Consider the following 16915-nt stretch of genomic DNA (forward strand, 5'->3'; position numbering starts at 1 on the left):
TCGTCTTATTAACAACTCAAAAGGAAAATAAAGTTCCATAAGTGACACCAGGCTCGTGCCATAATTCAAATAGACTATTAAAATCCATCCTCATCCTCAGAGGAACGCGATGGCAAGATGACCTGTTCGCGTTGAGCATTGGCAATCCTCTTAAGCCTTTTCTCATCAATTCCAAATGCAGCTGCAAATTCTGGCCCTCTCAAACTCTGCATCAATGAGTTTTTACCTACCAAGAACTGTTGATTGTTCCTCTTTGCTGATGTAGTGAAGCCAAAGAACTCCAACGGGCTATTCGTTGATGCAATTTGGCAAAAAGGAAAGTACCTTGGCACCCAAAAAACATCCCCTTCTCGTACTTTAGCATTCATTGCTAAAGTACTATTCGGATACACAATTTGGATCCTGCCAGTCCCTCTCAACACAATTCCATACTCGATTGCTGATGGATTGATATGAGGCGCCATAAGGGATCCCTACATTTACATAGTAGATAAAACATGTAAACACGAAAAAAAAAAAAAAAGGTATATCCACATTATATACATGAATCATTCAATTACCAGAGATAGATTGACAAGATACACGCCATTTCCTGATTGCTCTAGAGCAGAATAATCAGACTAATCCACCTTCTTGCTCCATCCGTAGTCATTCTTGAAATCAGGCTTCTTGTTGTAGAGATTGTATATCGATGGAGCTTTATGATTCACTCTCTCGATAACATCTTCACCGTTTAACAAAGTAAACACAAATTTCCTAAATGACCATGTTGATTTCTCCTCTTTGGGGCTAGCTTCTTCATCAAAATTCACAATTCTCTTCAAATGAGATAGTATTTGATGGGGTTCTAGGTCCAAGAAGTTGGACCAAATGTTAGTGTCATGAGAACCAGATAAATGTACGATTGGTCCGGAAGAGCGTATGTACTTCTGCTGTTGAAACCTGTCATAACACATATACAAACACTCAAACTTGAATGTAGCTGACAAGTAAAAACTCCAACTTTGAATATGCACGTTTAGACACCTCCAATTATTTTACACTGGTAAGAAATGGTGAATTCATTTGAACACTTACATTAAGAGCAGTTGATAACATAGTATGATCGAATCCAGCAAGAATGGAGGAGGGATTACTTCCACCACCAATGAAGAAAGACTGCAAAATATTACGAGTTACAAAGTTTTTGAAAAAAAAACAGAGTATATATGACTAAAGGTAAGAATAGGAGATTAGAAGACCAAATTTTGTGAGAAACTAGCTTAGGGTCAGTTGCATAGCCAAATGTAGTAACAGGTGGTCAGTTGAACATCCTTCGTTGAAAAATTAATACTATTTATATAGAAAATTACACGAAATATGTATATATTAAATCTTAAATCCCCTTAACGAAATTTGTAGCTTCGTCACTGCAGTTAGGGTACCTGGAAAGCATGCCATCCCATGGATTCAGAGGTAATATCAATGCTGCAAATAATTTGAAGTCTTTTGCTTTCAACTCTATTCTCTAAATAAAAAGCTGATCCAGCAGGAATTGTGTACACATCTCCTGGCTTCAAACTCCTTTCTTCTAGTTGATCCTTATAGATATGTCCAACTTTTGCTTCCCCTATATTCAATCCAATAAAAATATGATAACCCTAGCTTAAAATTTAAATTTTACACTATCCGTATATTTTAACATGTTACATTTTTTAAGTTACAAGTCCCACCTTTTTATGAAAGCCTATCATTTATATGAGTATAAAAAACAGTCTCTCTACCTCTCAAGATAGGAGTAAGGTTTGTGACGTACACTGAATATGTTACTATTGTTGTAGTAGTTTAAAAGAAGTTATACTCTTAAAAAGATATTGCGAAGGATCTAGAAAGAAGATAGAAGTGAAATTACCATGGTGAACAAAGATGACAAGATTTGAATCAAGATACTGAGGGATGAAGAGGCTATTTGGTTCCATGGAAATGAAACCAATATGCATTGGACTATGTAAAAATGAACCCCTACGATAGCCACCTTTCACAAATCTCATAGACCCGGCATCCGTTTTCACAACATTATGTAAGTGACGCAACAAGAATCATTGTTCTCCTTGTGTCGTTTGTTCGTTTTCTTAGTCTACGTGAAATCCATCAACACACGCAACTAGTGCCGAGAAAAGTACCAACACGAGAAGTAACAATATCCTTATCTTTCCATCCCAACTCAGAACATAAAAATACTAATAATAGTTTGATTTTCTAAGATGATTTTTTTAATCAACTTTGGTTTACTGGTGAATTATTAGGTGAATCGTCTAGCAACTTATATAGAGATGGGAATTGCGAGATTTGAGAGGAGGAATTGTTGTCAAGCATACAATAATTTTAGGATTTTATAGTGTTCTATGAACGTTGAGATCAATCTTGAAAAATATTAGTTGAACTAAAGAAAAGATTATTTGTTAAAACTTGTATACATGACCAAATGTTGTGAAATTGTAATTTGATGACCACTTCAAAGGCCTACCCTAACGCAATAGAAGAGTGGATTTAAATTGTATATACTATGTTTCTTACACTAGTATTACCTTTAATTTTACCACAACATGTATATGTTAACTTGTTTCAAATGCAATTCACAACTTTGTTAAATGGTCCCCTTGATATTCAAATACGTGAGGCTAAACATAGAAAAAGCTTGGTGAGAAGAGTTTAAAGAGTCCCAAATTCTATTTCTACATTTTGACTTGCCTAACACTCTGTAACTCCTCTTTGGGGGTAAATCACATTTCAACAAATGACAAAATGGGACCCCTTTGTAGGGGAGGGAGTCAACTGAACATCTCAATCATTGACGGAAGTTTTATCCGCATCTAACCCACAATTTCTCTTCACTTTGAATTAGGTAAATTATAACCTCATATGATCAAGTGAGCAACAATCACTAAAGTAATTTATTCCTCCAACAATCATATGCGAATTCATAATTTTTGCTTTATGTTCAAATTTAGAGTTTTTTTAGTATTAAAACTTAAATATTATATTTTTATGGATTAAGACATAAATATCCCTAAATTATTATCATAATTTTATGAGCAACTTTCACATATAGCAAACATAAAAATCATATTTGTATGTTATAACTATAGTTTGCATAATTGCGCTCCATAGCAAATTTTATGTTTGCTATGGAGCTTTTGATTTGTATAATTCGCTAGATACATCCAATTTTATACAAATTGCTCATTTTTGTATAGATTCTTTTATACATTGTAATTTGAATAATAAGATTTGTATTTGTATAATTATAAGTGTATATGACAAAAATATATGTATTTGTATTTGTATATGTATATACACTTTTCTCTCGCTTTATACAAACACAAACGCATTTTATACTGAAATATATAAAATGACTAATTGTAAGTATACCGAATCAGATGGCAAAAAAATGGGATGTTTGCTGCGAATTACAAATAAAATAAACTATGGCTATAGAATTTAATTTGAACTAATAGTTTGTTATTTCATACAATTTTTCCTAATTTCATTAACACATCTTTAGTTAATTAGAGTCCTATATATTACCCTCTGAACTCATTTTGTGTTGATATGCCACTTTCAATCAAGTAAGTTACTTTGTACAATACGCGTAGTCACGTGTGTAATTTTTTTTTTGTTTTTAATTTTTTTTTTGACTCCTTTTCCTTTTTAAAAAAAATAATTATGGGTTTACATCTATCATTTATTGCAATTCTTATAATTTTTTACATATAAAACTTATAATCTATGGTATTAAAATGAATTCGTTACCCTTTGAACTACATAGACTGTACTGACCTGATTCCGTCGTTAGGAAAAAACCAATGGAGAAAGAGTTGGGGTAAGAAAACTTTTCGTAGTAACTTGAAATTTTCCAACCTAGTCTAGATTTGGACGAAATCAGAGTCAGTAAAGTCTAGGGAAATCTAGTAACAATTGGGTGATGTAATTATGATTTTGATTACATGAGTGGATAACTAAGACGTTAAGAAACCCATACGACTTTACATAATCAAATTCGAGCGAGTAGAACTCCTGAAAATGATCTTAGCGTGAACGGGTGGTCTTTGAATGTCAAGGGTTGAAGGTGTGTTGTGAAATGGGGACTTGAAATTCAAATTCCAGCATTATGTCTCCTTTCATGCTGCCGTAGCGGGATTGATACCGCTGTAATGGGGCCTCTGTAGCGGGACAGACACGACTTAAATAGGGTAAAAACCCCAAAAAATGTTATTTTCTTGAAAAGTTCATTCTTGAGAGCTAAGAAACGACCCAGGGTTATATCTTGAAGGTTTTCCACCTTTTCTAGCACTAAAGGTAAGGATTTTACTCCCCTAATCTGTTTTTCGATTTGTAGAATGTAAATTCATGGGTAATTATCAATGGGGAGGGTTTGATATGGGAATTATGGTGGAAAAAGCCCTAATCTGGGTATGGGGATCAAAGGTTTGGTCTAGGGTTATTTAGTTTGTTATGATCCGGATAATTAGACTTTGATTGTTGATCCTTGCATATAAATTGTTGTTTGTAGACCTAGAACAAGAGGAGAAGATCTGGAAAGGGAAGATTCAAATGACTCAGGGGATTCAAGTTTGGATTCGAGGTAGGTGATGGTTGTGATTTCATGTTAGTGTGATATATGTTTGTAATTGCTCATTATAATGCATATATGTATGCAAATGTTGCATTATTGATCACCCTAATCGTAAATGAGTATAATTGAATAATTGTATGCTATGAATCACCTCTTGTTGTATGATTGTGAGAATAGATTGTGGTTTGTTAAATAGATCGGGTGTTACATTCTGACATACTAACTTAGATCGGTTGCCACGTTCCGGCATAAATATAGGATCAATTGCCACGTTCCAGCATAATTATGGAATCAATTGCCACATTCCGGCATAAACATTGGATCGGGTATCACGCACTTGTGCACTAATAGTTTGGGTGAGGGTTCCATGAGAGGACCATTGAATTGGGTTACGTGAGAGGACCATTGAATTGTGTTGTGTATCTACTTGTGATGATTTCGTTCATATCTACTGATGATTGATATTGGAAGACAATATTTTGCTCTAAAGTGATAACCAATGTGTATTATTGAGAATGTGGAATGCTACATTGATCCTGAAAAGATGACTAATATTGTATATGTTCGGTATATGCCTGTTTATAATATTGTGGTTACTTGCATGTGTTTCACCTATTGAATAGTCTTGTGATCCTACCAGTACACTGTGGTTGTGTACTAATACTGCACTTGCTTGTTCTTTGTTGAGTACATGTCATCTTCAGGCGGTTATTGATAGACCTCAGCTAGGTGACTATTGAGCGTGACCGTATTCAAGGGTGAACCACTTCTTTCTGGTTGCCATGAATCTTTCTTGTTTAAGTCCACTCTTTTCGGACTCAAACAATTTGTTTAAGGTGTTGTTTAGTTTTGGGGTTGTACCCCTTGTTCTTAGACTTGTCGTTAGTAGAGTTTTAGTACAATGACTTTCAGGTTCTAGGGGTTGAATTTCCGCATTAGTTTGGTTAGTTAATTGTTTAAACAATTGGAGTTTATAGGGACTCCATTTTTATTGTCATTTAAACCTGCTTCCGTATCTTTAAATGCGTAGTATTTGGTTAAGTTATGTAGTTGGGTAGTAGTAGTGGTTCTCCCACCGGAGGGTTAGTGTGAGTGCCAATCACAACGGTCTGGATCGTGACAAAGTTGTTATCAAAACCCTAGGTTCGTTGATCTCATTGTACCAAAACGAGTCTAGTAGAGTCTTGCGGAATGGTACAATGAAGTTCGTAGTTTTCTTCGAGAGGCTATAGGACTCTAGGAAAAACTCACTTCTTTCTACTCCTTCATGCTATGACTTGAATCCAATTGGTATATGGGTGATACAAATTGATATCTTTCCTCTTTCACTCTATGGTCCGAACTAGAGCAACAAAAGTGGTAATACCTTCACTAGCAAGAGAGGATGTGTATAGACTATCGACAATTGAATGGGGTCACCATTCAGAACAAGTATCCATTGCCTCGAAGAGATGACCTTTTTGACCAATTGCAAGGTGCATCGATTTTCTCTAAGATTGATTTAAGGTATGGTTACCATCAATTAAAGATTGATGTGGTTAAAGATTGGGTTCGACCAAGTTCTATGATTGAAATTAGCAGTTTTGTGGGGCTCGCTAGCTACTATTGTCTCTTGTGGTATGAGTTGAGTCAATTGGTATCTCTCGATTCCAATTAGTATCTCAACGAAGTGAACTAGACGTCGTAGTCCCGACTGAACGGACACAAGCAAGTTAATTGGAACTGAGAAGGTTCCAATTGGTATTTGGCCTTAGGGGTCGTATAAGGCATAGATGATCAGTAATGGTTGCCTATGGAACGAACCAATTAAAGAATTTGGACTTGTCTGCAAGTTGTAACTTCTTGAGTATCATGAAACTTGTTGTGAAAAGAAAGTCCTCACGAGATTAGGTGCAAGGGTCTAGATAAATTACGATGTTGTTCGTAACCGAGAAATCTGGACGTGAGTTGCTACTAACTGATAACCGTGTGAGAGTCTGGGTGTATCCTGGGGATATGTGTGTGGTAGTGTTGAAGCGATGTAAAAGGATTTTAAAGTGCGTACTTCGTTGGGTTGACCGGAGGGAGACAATGATTGTCCTAGCTAAAGGGATTTTCTTAAATGCCTAGTTATAGTCGGGGAATCTAAGGGAAGTATAGAAAAGAGAGGACCCCATAAATTGTTGGTAGGGGTTATGTTTCCGTCAGGGCCGCTGGGGCGGGATTTTCCCCACCACGGCGAGACCGCCAGCGCGGGATTTCTCCCGCCAGAGCGGGACAGGGCAAGACAGAATCTCAGCCATGTCTCCTATGTTTTCCCCTAGTCACAATTATGGACCCGAATAGTACCCGAACTAACCCTCACAATCTAATTCAGTGTTCATTAATCAAATATAAGTTATAAAATGTGTTAAAATTATGGAAGACCTGGGCATATGAGGAGGAAATCAGCGAGGTCGTGGAGGCCGAAAAAATGGTAATGCAGGTAGAGGAGTAGTGCAGCCAGGCGAGGAGGTTGCCCGTCAAGATGACATGGCTCAGTTTTATGCCTTCCGGGTAAGACCGAGGCCGAGGTTTCTGATGTAGCGGTCATAGGTACTATGCTTGTTCGTGACTAGATGACTAATGTATTGTTTGATCTGGGTTCTACTCATTCTTATGTGTCCATTCTTAGTTTGCCTTGGGATTGGTATGAATTGTGATATACTTGATGCTCCCATCCATGGTTCTACCCCAGTTGAAGAAGTCATAGTCACCTATGTGTATCGTGTTGTCCTGTTGTGGTTATGGATTTTTAGAATTGGGTTGATTTGGTTATGATGGATATGACTGACATGATATAATCTTAAGCATGACTTGGTTGTCCCCCTATTATACTGAGCTTAATTGTAATACTAAATCGGTAACTCTAGAGATCCCCGGTAGGGAAAGATTAGAGTGGCAAGGGATGTATAAGCCTAAGCTAGCTAAGATCATATCCTCAATTCGGGCTAGGAAACTGGTAGGGCAGGGTTGTTTGGCTTATTTGGCTCATGTTTGGGATGCTGAGGTTGAGTCTCCCTCTATTGAGTCTATTCCAATGGTGTCTGAGTTTAAGGAAGTGTTTCCTACAGATTTGCCTGGTATGCCTCCGGATAGAGATATAGATTTCTGCATTGACTTGGAAACTGACACTCGCCTCATTTCCATCCCTCCGTATCATATGGCTCCAGCAGAATTAAGAGAGCTTAAGGCTCAAATCCAAGAGCTTCTTGATAAGGTTTCATCTGTGCCAGTACTTCCCCATGGGATGCTCTTGTCTTGTTTGTTAAGAAGAGGGAGGGTAGTATGAGGACTGATGTTTTTATCTTAAGCCATAAGGGAGTGGATTAGTACCGGAATGACAAGCTTATGGATAAAGAAAGTCCCATTGAGTATACTTGGGTGGAACTAATTGAAGATGTTAGTAACAAAGTGCATATAAAAATGGGGTTAGTCCTTTGAAATTGATGAGTGTGCCTGAGTTTGAGGTGTCGTGTTGATGAAAGGTTGACTTCGTAGTGACAGTCCGGGTTGACTAAGCATAATGGTATTAAGAGTTTGTGATGGGATGCAACTATATAATGAGACTGTAGTTAAGTGAACTTGGGTAGTAATTGTGACTTGTGAGTATCTAAGGTTGTGGTTTCCTAATATTTGGTGAGTAAGGTGGTTGCATGGAAGGTTTTAAGAGATGGTGCGACATCACTCGAATAGAATTTAAAAGAGCTAGAGTTATAATGAAGGAAAATATAGTGGAATGTAGTACATCCTTTAGAGAGAAGCTAGAGCAAGAATGTTTTATTTGATTGCAAAGGCTGAAGAGATATCTTCAGAGGGGTAGATAATTGGTTCAGAGACGCGTGATTTTATTTGTTTTGTTATGGCTATGGTAATAGTGTCACAAGTCCTTCAAATTGGTTAAAAACTATTGGTAAGGACTTGAGGAAGGAGTGGATAGACATTAGTACGAGTGTGATGATAAGTGCTTTGTCTTTGTTTTGAGTTTAGTAATGAGTAGGATCGAATTTTTAGCAAAAGGTATTGTAAGATCAATAGAGAGGCGATCAATGATAAGCGAAGATCCATGAATTCATAATTTTTTTCAAGGTATAAGCTAATGTTGAAAGATAAGGGGATTGTGTTATACAATTGAATTTACAATTCAGATTTTTTCATTGTAAGTCTACATTCGTGGTGATGTGTTCTATCAAGGTATGAAACTGTAAGGTGAGAAATGATCAATTGTATCAGGTATTAAACCTTTGAAAGGATTTACACTTGGCTTGAGTCGTAAAGTTTATTACTTTTGATTGTTAAAATATCTAAGGAAGGTTTTCATTTAAAAAGTGTTGGCTTAGAGTAAGGTAAATAGTCAGAGTGTTCATTATGGTTGTTAGTATTGAGAGTGTGGACTTCAGTGGAATGATGTGAGGAGTATGTGGAGTCAACTGAATGGGAGTGACGGGTATCGACTCTTCATAGGAAAACCTTAAGTGTTATTCTATGAAATGCTTTCGTGACTATCTATTTCGTTTTGTACACGGTAGTGAGTATGTTTCACTAGCTATAATTACGTGTGTTTTCACTTTTATAGGTGGATCCCTAGTGGTGGATCATGGATGTCAACCCTGCGCTGTTCCCTTGATGGAGTGGGAAGATTGAGAAGATTTGGTTATTCCAAATGACATATTTGGTGTTGTCTTAGAGTTGTTAAATTAATTAGTGGTTCTACATGTACCATCTTGCTTATGAGAATTTCTAGAGGAGCTACCATGCAAATTTGTGGTTGTCCGACAATCTTAATAGTCATCTTATCGTGAGGTCATGTATCGATTTTGTGTGGTTGAATGTGGGAATCATTGGGTCCAATTCTACTGTTCTTAAGAGGTAATCTACAATTTCTAAATGTAGCATTTTGATAGTGTTGTTGGAGGGTTTGTATGCTTGGACATATCTCTCGATGAATATCTGATTTCTAAAGACAATTTTTTATAACTTAAACTCATGGGAAATTGGGTTGTGAGATGGAGATGTTGATAAGAACTATGATTATTTGGTATTATGATTGTGTGTTGATTGGTTCAGGTTCACCTCTAATTGTGTCGAGTTTTGATCTAGGATTTTATCATGGTTATGTGAGAAAGGATTTGTCCTGATGTTTGTGTCAAAGTCCTTGATAACATGTTGCAGACATGCGTATGATCAACTTTGGTGGTTATACGAAATATCTTTGTTGTTAGTTAANATAAAAGCATGTTTCTCCAATAAACGTCCCTTTTAGCATGTTTTTGCATGGCTTCCATACTTAGTACTTAATTGTGCTAACCCCTTTCTTTCCCTTTTTGACTAAAGTGTAGGGATTTGGAGATGGGTGACATGCCATGGCTATTTGATAGGTTTCTAAGTGTTGAAGATGAAGACTTGGTGAGTCCTCATATATTCGAGGACAATACCCCATATGTTCTTTTATGTCTTTTTAGTATTGTTTAAGTTGTGTATGAGATTGGTCCCGAACTTTGTACTCTAAAGTATTAGATGGTTTTGAGACATCATGTACAAAGTCTAGAAAGTCTTCTGCTTGCTATTATTTTTTTTTAATGAAATGTTTTCTTGGTAAAGAAAGTTTTTAATTCCTTATGGTTTTAGTGTCTATGCGATGAATGAATGCTAAGAGGCTTGTATTAGACCTCTTCGAGGTCGAGTACGCCGGTTACGACTAGGGGGTGATCCCGGGTCATGACACCCATATGACTTTACGGAATCGAATTCGGGCGAGTAGAACTCCCGAAAATGATCTTAGCGTAAACGGGTGGTCTTTGGATGTCAAGGGTTAAAGGTGTGTTGTGAAATAGGGACTTCGAATTCAAATTCCAGCATTCTGTCTTTGTGCATGCCGCCGTAGTGGGATTGATGTCGCTGTAGCGGGATGGGTCCCGTCGTAGCGGGACAGACGCGACTTAAATAGGGTAACACCCCCCAAAAGTGTTATTTTCTGCAAAAGTTCATTCTTGAGAGCTATGAAATGACCTAGGGCTATTTCTTGAAGGTTTTCCACCTCTTCTAGCACTAAAGGTAAGGATTTTACTCCCCTAATCTATTTTTCGATCCGTAGAATGTAAATTCATGGGTAATTATCGATGGGGTAGGGTTTGATCTGAGAATTATGGTGGAAAAAACCCTAATCTGGGTATGGGGATCAAGGGTTTGGTCTAGGGTTATTGGGTTTGCTATAATCCGGATAATTAGACCTTTGATTGTTGATCATTGCTTATAAATTGTTGTTTGTAGACCTAGAACAAGCGGAGAGAATCCAGAAAGGGAAGATTCAAGTGCCTTAGGGGATTCAAGCTTGGATTCGAGGTAGGTGATGGTTGTAATTTCATGTTGGTGCGATATATGTTTGTAATTGCTCATTATAATGCATGTATGTATGCAAATGTTGCATTATTGATCACCCTAATCGTAAATAAGGATAATTGAATAATTGTATGCCATGAATCACCTCTATTGTTATATGATTGTGAGAATATATATTGTGATTGTGATTGTGATTTGTTGAATGGATTGGGTGTTACGTTCCGACACACTAACTTGGATCGGTTGCCACGTTTCGGCATAAATATGGGATCGATTGCCACGTTCCGACATAATTATGGGATCGGTTGCCACATTTCGACATAAACATTAGATCAGGTATTACGCATCGATACACTAATAGTTTGGGTATGGGTTCCATGATAAGACCATTGAATTGAGTTCTGTGAGAGGACCATTGAATTGTGTTGTGTATCTATTTGTGATGATTTCGTTCATATCTAATGATGATTGATATTGGAAGACGGTATGTTGCTCTAAAATGATAACCAATGTGTATTATTGAGAACGTGGAATGCTACATTGATCCTGAAAAGATGACTAATATTGTATATGTTCGGTATATGCCTGTTTATAATATTGTTGTTACTTGCATGTGTTTCACCTATTGGATAGCCGTGTGATCCTACTAGTACACTGTGGTTGTGTACTGATACTGCACTTGCTTGTTCTTTGTTGAGTACATGTCATCTTCAAGCGGTTATTGATAAACCTCAGCTAGATGACTATTGAGCGTGACCGGATTCAAGGGTGAGCCACTTCTTTCAGGTTGCCATGAATCTTTCTTGTTTAAGTCCACTCTTTTTGGACTCAAACAATTTGTTTAAGGTGTTGTTTAGTTTTGGGGTTGTACCCCTTGTTCTTAGACTTGTCGTTAGTAGAGTTTTGGTACACTGACTTTCAGGTTCTAGGGGTTGAATTTCCGCATTATTTTGATTAGTTAATTATTTAAACCTTTGAAGTTTATGGGGACTCCATTTTTATTGTCATTTAAACCTGCTTCCGTATCTTTAAATGCGTAGTATTTGGTTAAGTTATGTAGTTGGGTCATAGTAGTGGTTCTCCCACCGGAGGGTTAGTGTGAGTGTCAATCACAACGGTCTGGGTCGTGACATCGACTCTTACCTAAAACATAATATTAAGGTTTAAGTTTTGTTTATGTAATTCTTCGTTTTCTAAACATACACTGATTCTATATATATATATATATATATATATATTAATAGAGACCAAAACAAAGTATTGGTTAGAATAATTTGAACACTTACAGAAAAAAGGAAATATTACGTACTCAGTACTCAGTAGTATAATTATATTTAATTTCGTTTTTAATCTCAACAAACTAGTTGTATAACGTATCACAATTAATGTATCCGAATGAAACTTATGTATTCAGATGATTTTTTTTGAAGGAATTTTTGTAAAATAGAAAAGAATAGGGATATAATGTAATTTAGATCTTACTATGAGATTTATGTAAGTTATACAATATAAATCATGGTATATTATACATGTTATAAAATAAAAATGGATAACTAAACTAATTAAATTAAGGAGGAAAGAGGTGTAGAGAGATAAATAGAAGCAAGTGTACTCCTATTGTAATTCCCTTTTTACCCTTCTTGATATCTTCCATATTACAAAGAAAATGGCTATTTATAAGCCTTGAAAACTTAGGGACAAATTTTATCACACTACGTTTATTTGCTTAGCACACACATACATTAAATTAAACCAATTATAGAATTGAGTAAATAATTTTTACTCATAATTTGTTTAATTTTTTAGAACTTTATAATAACTTTGACGCAGTGGGGGTCTTTCAATAACTCAAATGATTGGTTAATTTCCATCAATGAAACTTGATGAGTTATAAGCCCATCTAGTTGAATCTCCTGGGGAAAAAAAAATCAGTCTACAGAATTAAAAAAAAATATTGCCAAAAAAATAAGAAAAAAAATTCTAATTACAAAATCAATTTATACTACCTAAAGATGTTTTCAAGCGGTTACACTTTATAACTGAGCAAAACTGATCTTTTTTTTGTCAATTTATGTGTCATATTTTCCTGGCCAAACACATATGTTTCATATTTTCCTGACACTTCAATTCAGTCTTGTTTAATTTACACCTTTAGCTTCATTTTCAATGTACCATTTAAACACCAACTGCTGACTAGATGATAGATTAGGAAAATTATTCACCTTTTAGAAAGCGTGCGAGATCGTTTTTAATGTTAATATTTCAATATTTCTATCGTTAAAAATATTTTCCTCTATTTATTTTCTTTATCTTTTCTTCAATCCTACTTTTTCTTTTATTTATTTTACTCATTCATTTGGGAAAATGCATAAGTACCCCCAACCTATGCTCGAAATTCTAGAGACACACCTAACCTTTACTAAGGTCCTATTACCCCCGAACTTAATTTATCTATAATATTCTATCCCTTTTCGGCCTACGTGGCACTATCCTTGAAAAAAATGTCAACATGCGCTGGGCACGTAGGCCATAAAGGAGTAGAATATTACATATAAAATAAGTTCGGGGAGGGAGGGTAATAGGACCTTAGTAAAGGTTAGGTGTGTCTCTGGAATTTCGGGTATAGGCAGGGGGGTACTTATGCATTTTCCCATTTATTTTCTTCATCTACCCCTTTTTTTGTTTAACTCGTTCTATGCTAAAAATAATGTTTTTTCATTTTTAATTTATATAATTCATTTTGTCTATATGAAATTTGAAATATCAATTTTATTCATAATAATATAAACTCAATGTTTATTTAACTTGTGTCACTAACAAATCTCAACAAACAAATTTTGTAAACATTTGAATATAGCTAATCAATAAATATATTCTTATATTGCTTAAAGATGATAAATTGATACAATAAATGTTAATGCAAAGTAAACTTGAAAAAAAAAACACGCGGCGTTATTTAATTGTATGTTTTTTTTTACCCTTTTAATGTTTATCTAACACACGTTGAATACTTATATTGGGTAAAACTTTTTGTGTTTAATTAAAATGGTACATAAAAAATTGAAATAGACGGTTAAAATTGAATTAAACTAAGTTAAAGTGTCAAAATAAAATTTTGAGGCAAATTAAAAGAGTTGTTTATGCGTTTGGCCTTTTCATCTTTAGTATGTCCCAAAAAAAACCACACTTTCTTTTCAAAAACAGTTAGGCCGGTTATCTAAGACTAGTTTTTTTTTTTATTACTAATATATATAAAAAAGTAGATTCTAAATTTCTTTTTTATAAACAAAAAGGGCTACTCCTTATCTTATCGTACAAAGTAAAGAAAATTGTACCTTATTTGCACATTTATGAAGTAGAGTAGGAAGATCTGAGTGAAGTCTTATTCCACCAAAGCTTGAACCTTTCAATGTTCTACCACATAATAAGGGAATCTAGTTGATGTCCCTACTAAGCCCATTTCCTACACCAATTAGAACAATTGTCCCAATTCCCTAGAAACAATATAATATAATGTTAATTAGTTTTTATATATTTGTTTTATCATGACATTTCTTTTAAAAGAGTGCACTTAAAGACGGCCTTTATCAACAAAATATAGAAAAACTTACCAATTTTGAGGCTTCAATGGCTTCATTAAGCATGGATGGTATCCCAGTACATTCGAAAACATAATCAACACCTAAACCTTCAGTAACATCTTTTATCGTCTCGGAAACTGATGTCTTGGATTCTTTAGGGTTAATGAAGTCCGTCATTCCAAAAGCTTCTCCTTTTCCCTGTTTCAATTCATTTATATCAACACCAATAATTTTCTATGCTCCTTGACTTCGAGCTCCCTCAACCACCTGCAACATTTTTTATACATCATGAATTTATTTAAACATCGAGCTAAGTCAAAATGTAGTACTCACTCCAAGTCCAACAACACCAAGACCTAGTACAGNTAGGCTAGGGGGGTACTTATGCATTTTTCCTATATTTAATTCTTATGCGATACTATTTTTTAAATTAAATTGTCCTAGAAAAAAAACTATTTCTAAATCTTGAGAAAATTTCAAGAATTGAAGATTAATTGGAGCGCAAGAATCACAGGTTATTCTCCTTTGGCAAGAAAGCTATGGTTATGCATAATTTATTTCTTGCCAAGGGAGAATTGCCCTACGTTTCTTTATTTTCCATATTGTATCTTTTTTTTTTCAAATGGAACCATATATATGTCTGTACAAAATATAATAGCTCGTAAAGGGATTTCCATTTTACTCATTTCTACAATTTAAAATTTTCTCACGTTTTAGGTGTTAGAGATGGTCGAAAATATAATTTATATATACAAAAGAGAAACTTCAGCCTGGTGATGTGGTCCGAGATAAAAAATATTGTTTTATGTTTGGTTTAAAGTATTAACTAATTTCAATTTTTTTTAATTGTGTTCCGATCCATCATTTATATTAAAATGACAAGGATACTATCTCATATAATGTGAGATAAAATATTTTCATGACATATCTCAACCCATGTGAATTGCTTAAGAAGAAATTCCAAATTTGTTGTTTTCTTTAATTTTTCTCTCCTTCTTCCTTTCCTATCCTTTGTATATTTGTACAATTTCTCAAATCAGCATATCCATTTGATTACTCAAAGCTTTCATTGGTAAAGTAATGCATGTGTTGTTAATTTTAATTTTAATTTTTTGAAGAAGTTATTGCAATAGAGTTTTTATTTTTTTTTAATAAAAAAATAGTATACATGCATATAAGCTAGACAATATATATTTGGCTCACTTTCACTTTTATTTTTAGATGCTTAAATTGAAACAATATATAGCGACTAACTGATTTTGTTTTATCAAAATCTAAAACATTAGCATTTGGTCAAATTTATTCTATAACTAGGAATCACTCTAACTAACAAATCTTAATTAAACATAAATAAGTAAATACCATAAATAACAAATCATAAACAATTTAGGATTCCTACTCCAACTTTGAATTATTATTTCCAACATTCTCCCGTAATTCAAAATTGTATACTCTTGCCTTTTTCTTCTTGTTATTGTTGTTGTATTGGAGTACTTCTCTTCAATCTTTAAATTGTTGGAGTACGTCTCTTCAATTTTCAATTATTGGAGTACTTCTCTTCAATGCTAATTTTTTTTTCTTGGTTGTGTTGGAGCACCTTCTCTCCAACTTCCAAGTGTTGGAACACTTTCTCTCTAACTCACGATATTTGTATTCTTGGTTGTGTTGGAACACTTTTCTCCAACTTTCTAGTGTTGGAGCACTTTCTCTCCAACTCACGATATTTTTTCTCTTGGTAGTGTTGGAGTACTTCTCTCCAACTTCCAAGGTTGATGCTCTTTCCACCAACGCCTTTTATTTTTTGTCGTTTTTTTTTTGTTTTGCTTTTAATGTTGGAACATTTCTCTCCAACTCTCGTTGATGCCCTTCCCATTAACTCCTTTTCTTTTTGTGTTTTTTTGTTTTTTGTGTTGGAACACTCTCTCTCCAACTCTCGTTGATGCTCTTCCCATCAACTCCTTTTCTTTTTGTTTTTTTTTCTTTCTCTAACTTTTAATTTAGAGAAGAGTTTCTTCCTCTTGTGCTTGGTTGCACTTCTTTAAATTTGCAATATTTTTGCAAGTCTTTCCTCCTGGAATGTGTTTCATGCATATCTCATTCGTCCGACGTTGGTCAATATAATTATTGGACAAACGAGTGACATATATTGGTCATAGCCACCCGCCGGCAACGAAAACTCTTTGATCTTCTACCAAGATCGTAGAAGCTATGATACCAATTTGAAGGAAAATATCTTATTTATAAACTCACAAGTTCTATATGTTTTTGTATATTTTTGTGTTTTCTATATTTTCTGTATTTATTTCTATCTATTGAAAATAACTAGTAACATCCTATTTATAAAAGTAAACATCAAATTAAA

At 34.8% G+C, this 16915-nt stretch overlaps 1 pseudogene; it reads right to left on the minus strand.

Annotated features, from left to right (window-relative positions):
• Positions 1-2: 2 nt before the first annotated feature.
• LOC125859101 (vicilin-like seed storage protein At2g28490) lies at positions 3-14943 on the minus strand (annotated as a pseudogene).
• Positions 14944-16915: the final 1972 nt, after the last annotated feature.

This window comes from Solanum stenotomum, chromosome 3, assembly GCF_019186545.1.
Source record: "Solanum stenotomum isolate F172 chromosome 3, ASM1918654v1, whole genome shotgun sequence".
Classification (NCBI taxonomy): domain Eukaryota; kingdom Viridiplantae; phylum Streptophyta; class Magnoliopsida; order Solanales; family Solanaceae; genus Solanum; species Solanum stenotomum.